Genomic DNA, 6776 nt, shown 5'->3' with positions numbered 1-6776 from the left:
CCGCACTGATGAGCTGTGAAACAGCAAAACAGTACTGTATGTAGATGACTATATATATATATATATATATATATTTAATATTATTATTTATTTTTAAAACAGTAAACTACGTACACGCGTGTTTTGAGTTTCATTAACTCTCATCAGCGTAGCAACTGTTTCTAGGGATCGAACATAAGACTATGTTTCCACCGTTGCCTGACGGTTGGGGCAACGGACTGTGGAAACATAGTCTTAAGTTCGATCCCTAGAAACAGTTGAGCTACGCTGATGAGAGTTAATGAAACTGGAAACACGCGTGTACGTAGATTACTGTTTTTAAAAAGAATAAAAAAATAAATAAAAAAATTATATATACGTCAAAACAAATTAGGGCGACTTTCTAAAATCTAGCTTCGATATATATATATATATATATATATATATATATATATATATATAATTTTTTTATTTATTTTTTTATTCTTTTTAAAAACAGTAATCTACGTACACGCGTGTTTCCAGTTTCATTAACTCTCATACAGCGCCTAGAATTCCCATATATATATATATATATATATATATATATATATATATATATATATATATATATATATATATATATATATATATATATATATATATATATATATATATATATATATATATATACACACACACACACACACACACACACACACACACACGGCATAATCACGTTGACACACCGGTTCTCGTCAGATCACCGAAGTTAAGCAACGTTGAGCCTGGCTAATACCAGATGGGTGACCATTTGGGAATTCTAGGCGCTGTATGTGCTCTCCGCTTATCTCGGCATTGTTTCCAGTCGTCTTGTACCTCAACTTGCCACTGGTATGCAACAATGTTGACTCAGGAGAGGCGTGGTTAGAGGTTGCGCAAGTCTTGCCACACAAATTTCACGCGCAGGCACCCTTACAGTGGGTATCCATAGTCTGTCAAGACTGAAGGAAGCCTTCATATATATATATATATATATATATATACATATATATATATATATATATATATATATAATGTGTGTGTATGTATATATATTCATTCTTACATAAAATGCGTAATAGTATATGCTAATTCATTTCATTTAATATGTCTATCAATTCCATGACTCCTTTGCAATGCAGAAAAATTCGAAATCGTGGATCTCCGACTGCGCCTACTTTCCGCATCGGAAAGTCACGCGCAATTTCGTAAAAACAAAATTCACAATAGAAAATTGATTTTATTTCACAAATGTATTGATTTTTTATAAATTTTTCGTTGGGCAAATAATTCTTGCGATTATTTACACAAACAAATTTGCTAGACGTACGCTATTCATCGGACGTTTCACTTAGGTTTGCAAATACGTAAATATCTATGTGCATAACCGGATTTTCGCTGTAGACTTTTTTATGTTTAAACTTCTTAACCATTCTATGAATGTTTCGTGTATCTTTACAAGTCAATCCATGAAACAGGCAGACATATTTAAAATAAATGCATTTCGATAAAAAACGTAAAATAAATAAGACAAGGTTACCGATTTAAACCTCTGCATTATTTTTATGGCGTTTGTATTTCTTCATTGTAATCTTTCATTTTAATCGGCCAGGATGAATACCTTTCTTTTACATGGAGGTCACCACTTATCAAGGTCTGAAGGCCACTTGGGGATAAGGGTTAATGCTCACGTAGATAACAGATTATTAATCGTTTTTAGTGATAATTAGGTAGGAATTAATTGTTTAAGAGGGTAGGACAGCGAAAATTTGTTTACATCGGATTTGAAGATAACCATGGTGAAGCAGAGTTTCACAGGTGGGCAGTTCTGGGAAAGAAGCTTTGTTCATGGAATTTGCATTTAGATTTCGGCACAGATAGAGAATAAGGGGAAATTGTTGGTAGTGGTTGTAGCATGACGAGTGCTTTCTGATGAGAGTTTGCCAAGGGGAGGTAAACCATAGATTTAAGGTGACCTGAAGATAAAGGTTAATGGGTGTACGGTAGTCACTAAGAAAATGACGTGTTAATAGTTAGTGGTGTATTTTTATTGCATTTTCACCCCCAAACAAGGTACATTGTCACTTTGATGTAGGGGACAACTATCGGGGACATAAGTTGCAGGGATACTATGTAGGGAGTTGAGCAGCAAGATGTCTGTTCATATTACATTTGAACTTCAGCATGTCAGTACAGTTGGGGAAGTAGAAACCCGAAAGAGAGTTCAAAAATCTAGCAGTTTGGGAAATAAATTATTAGAGTAGAAGGCTTTCTTACATCTAGGGATCTCTGCTAGGGATTTTGTTGTTTGTCGGGTTTGTCGGAGGTATTTAAGTTGAGGGGGTACAGGGGCTTGTAATTCGTCAGAGCAGCAACCACTGTATCACAGTTCCTAAGCGTGGCCAGACAAGAAAATGCATCGATCCGGGATAAAAACTAACTCATAACCGTTTAATTCTCATTCGACATCGGCGCAAATTAAGTGAAACTACTATGTGAACATTGTCAATTGCTCAAAGAGTAATGCATACATATGCACACAAATATATATATATATATATATATATATATATATATATATATATATATATATATATATATATACTAGCAGTTCAGCCTAACTTTTCTCGGGCCCTATGTACTGTTCATAACTTTATGTGCATATATATGTATATATATATGTATATATATATGTATATATATGTATATGTATATATATGTATATATATATATATATATATATATATTAAAAAGATTGACTCGTGTCCAATAAACCTACATAAAAAAGTGTTTAGATCTAAAATTGGTGGAGGAGTTTGGTAGAGTCTGCAAAGGTCAACTCTTTCACCTTTGACATCTTGGCAGCCAAATTTTCGCCCCAAAACTGACTAAAAAGCTTTTTGCATGTCTGAATTCTCTATATGTAAAATTTCAAATGTTTATACCCAAAATCTGCGTAATAATTTTCTAGAGACCACAAAGGTCAAATCTTTTGAACTTTGAACCCTTAGCAGCCAAATTTTCCGCCAAAATCCATATGCCTGAATACACTTTATGTAAAATTTTAAATGTTTAGACCAAACATTGGCTGAGAATTCAATGTTTTTAACTTTGACTCCAAATTTTGATCCTTTAACCTTTATTGTTTTGGGCTCAAATAAAGTTAAAAAGTTTGATCCATGTCCAAGAAACCTACATCTAAAATTTCAAGTGTTTAGACCCAAAATTGGCGGAGGGGTTTGGTAGAGTTTTCACGTGCCAAATTGTTGAAGTTTTACCCCTTGACAGCCAAATTTCTGGTCGAACCCCGATTAAAAAGATTTTCCCAAATCTCAAAACCCCTTATTTCAAATCTCGCGTCAGTAAAATGAAAATTGACAGAGTAGTTTGGTAGGGAAATGTACACACACAGACAGACACACAGACAATATCACTTTTATAGATATGTATTATATATGTGTATATATATAATTTCAAGGTTATGTGGGTTTTTTTTTAATCATGAAAACGATGTTGATGTTGTTGTTTTTTTTTTTGTTTTTTTTGTATTTAATATCTTCTTCATAAAGTATGGAAATGAGAATTCCTTTCGATACTTTTGTGAACAAGAGAGGAGGGACGCTTGAAATATTAAAAAAAATAAATTATTAAATGCAAAATAACAACATGATTAAAAAAAAAACTTTATAACCATAGGTTAACAAAGCACAGGTATTAAAAGTACCTGTGAATTCCGAGTGTTGGTATATACTAATAATTATATAGAATTTACGAAAACTCGTTCCCTGAAACTCGTCACCGGAAGCTTCCTCTCCGAAACACTCGTCCATTTTTGCTAGGCAGGAAAACTCAAGTACGAGTTTTCCGGGTGCGAGTTTTACGGGTGCGAGTTTTCCGGGCAGCAATTATATATATATATATATATATATATATATATATATATATATATGCATATATATGCATATATATGTGTGTGTGTGTGTGTGTGTGTGTGTGTGTGTGTGTGTGTGTGTGTGTGTGTGTGTTTCTGTGTGTAAAAACACTCGTTTTGCCCCATTGTTATAAAACTAAATTAGACAAAATACGGTATATCTTCTCCGCCCTGGTGCTGAGTTGTTTTGTTCGAAAGTTCATGACAATCGACTCTTTAGTTTAGGAGTTTATCATGCACAATAAAACATGCACATATGAAAACATATACACATCATTATTGTAGCCTTTTAGTAGTTGTAGTTGGAAACAATCGGCCGTTAGGGCTTCCAATCTATATACGTAACAATCTACATAATACGATCTTGAAATCGCTGCACGCGCACAAAATTGAGCACCAGCATTAACAAGATTCGAGTTTATGTTAAATTGATTCCGTGTCAACACAGGGATGTCTTCATAACGTTTTTATAAAATCTTTTTTTTTTATTTGGGATTATCGCTTATCAAGATCCGGAAGCCATTTGAGGATAACGGTTAACGATGAGCATCAGTTAGACGGAAGGATGGTAAGATAACACCGTGATGATCAAATTGGTGGAACTTGGGTATCAGAAAACCGGCTCAACAAAATCTCCCATCGAATAAAATTCTATTTCTGCTGTTCATTTGACTTTGTAACCTACTGGACGATCAAGTTTATTCTAATTGAATAAATTCTTCTTAGTTGTTAAGTTATGTTGCATGAATTAATTAATTGCATTATTGATGGGATGGGCATGAGATAACTTTGATTACAGCTAACTATATCACTAGTGTAGCAACACGTACACAATACACCACAGATCAGATTGACACAGCGATTCTCGTTAGATTATTGAAGCAAAGCATTGTTGAGTTTAGTAATTATCAGATGGCGTACGATTTAGGAATACCAGCCGCTGTATGTAGGAAAAGGTCAAGACATCCCTGCAAGAACTGCAAAAAAAAAAACTAACTCCATCTTCTCCTCTGGCTGGGATATGCAATTTACTGAGGACTGCTAGTGAATCATGACATTCTTTTGAAACTTCCTCATGTGGAGTAAGCTGGTTCAATCCACCTAGGTGACGTTCCGCTTCGGTTCGGTTCGATAGGAATAAACACGGAGACAACCCCTTAGGCCGTGTAATATTGGATTTTTGCATGATTATTGGCATTTTTTGAATTTCTAGCACTGCTTTGTTTAATTTTCGATTTTAGATTATCGAGGGCTCAAATGGAAATAGCACAACCAACCGCCGATTTTCTAACTCAACAGACTTGACAGTATTTTTGTTTTCATAGAAATAAACGCTTTAAAATAAGTTAAAACAATAAAAACAACTTATCCAGTTAGGTAGAAGAGTAACTTATCTTGCCTTTGTTAACCACTAGAAAAGGTGTTCAGCAAAGGCACACCTGTTGTGCGTTATGACTCTAGCTGACTGCCTTAACTTTAACATTTTTAAATAGCCTCCTTGTATCACGTGATCTCGCTCGACCTATAAGAACTCTTTGCTTGCCAGCCTTTCTTCATTTCGTACGATAATTATATCCCATATCGTGTTCTCGAAACTTTGAAGCTCTAACAAGTGCACGGCAATATAATTAGAACAGTATTAAAGTGTCCGATAAATTGGATGGAAAAGTAATTTGTTTGTTAATTGGAGCTCGTAAACCTAAGTGTGATTACGCAACGGCCGCGGACGTCTGTTCACTTTCTTCAGCGTTGGACAGTTTCTTCTTCGCTTATTGATTTCCGTTGATTAGCACACACACACACACACACACACACACACATACGCGCGCGCAAAAACACACACATACGCATACGCGCGTGCAAATACACACACGTGCGCACGCACACAGAGAAACATTCATTCACACACGCGAGCGATAAACGAGTTCACTTGGTTCGAATCTACGAGGAAAACAAGAGAGAAATAATTACTTCAGATCTATTATGAAATACCGCCTCCACGTCTTGGGGGGGCACTTGTTAAGAGTCCTCGTTATTACTTTGACAAAGTACTAAATCGACTTCACAATCTAGTGGGCGATGATCGTCTCCTCTTCTTTTAAACAGCTTTCTCACAGAAAAGATGCTGATAGTCTTTACCTATCTCAGCCTTTATTTTCATAGAAAGTGCTCCACTTGTTTTCAACCTATGTTTTTTTTGTAAGACATCCACAGCAAGAACTCGTCTCTCTAAAATAACTGCAAATAGACATTCCATTTTTTCGTCCATGTCTTAGCACCAGTTATAATTTCCAGGAACAGAGTTTCGTCCAATAACTTCCTACCTGTGCAACACAAAATCACGACATTGATTCCCTGCGGACAGCAACATGGCCGTCTTTAAATCCAATGTTAAATACTCGTCATAAACGTATTTTATAAATAATTCAAGGCTGTTGCTTCCATTAAACAATTTAATCCTCTCATAGAATTCTTCATCATTATAACTGACAATCCATCAAACTCTTGGACTTCATCCTTCTGAGTGGCGTTTAGTTTCGATAAGCAATAACTTATACATAAAAACAATAAGAATATATTTCGAACATTTACGGCATAATAACGTTGACACTCTGTAATAGAGCGCGGCGTGCGAACGGCAGCAGCAACAGCCAACATATGCAAATGATCGAGCCGTGAGAAAGGTGACTTTCACAGCGAATAAAGAAGGAAATTATAAAAAACGGAAAACGTAATCCAAAAAGATAGAAATACACGTGGCCCGAGAGCGACAGCGAAAGACGTGTCCTATACATTGCCGGACAAAGACAGATTATCACGTATTCGACATGGAAGAGTCTTGTTA

The 6776-nt window shown here is 35.3% G+C and overlaps 1 pseudogene; it reads left to right on the top strand.

Annotated features, from left to right (window-relative positions):
- Nucleotides 1–680: 680 nt before the first annotated feature.
- On the top strand, nucleotides 681–797 carry LOC145249801 (5S ribosomal RNA; annotated as a pseudogene).
- Nucleotides 798–6776: the final 5979 nt, after the last annotated feature.

This window comes from Euprymna scolopes, chromosome 28 (genome assembly GCF_053919585.1).
Source record: "Euprymna scolopes isolate OS-2025 chromosome 28, ASM5391958v1, whole genome shotgun sequence".
Taxonomy (NCBI): domain Eukaryota; kingdom Metazoa; phylum Mollusca; class Cephalopoda; order Sepiida; family Sepiolidae; genus Euprymna; species Euprymna scolopes.
This window is presented reverse-complemented; position numbering and strand designations above follow the sequence as displayed.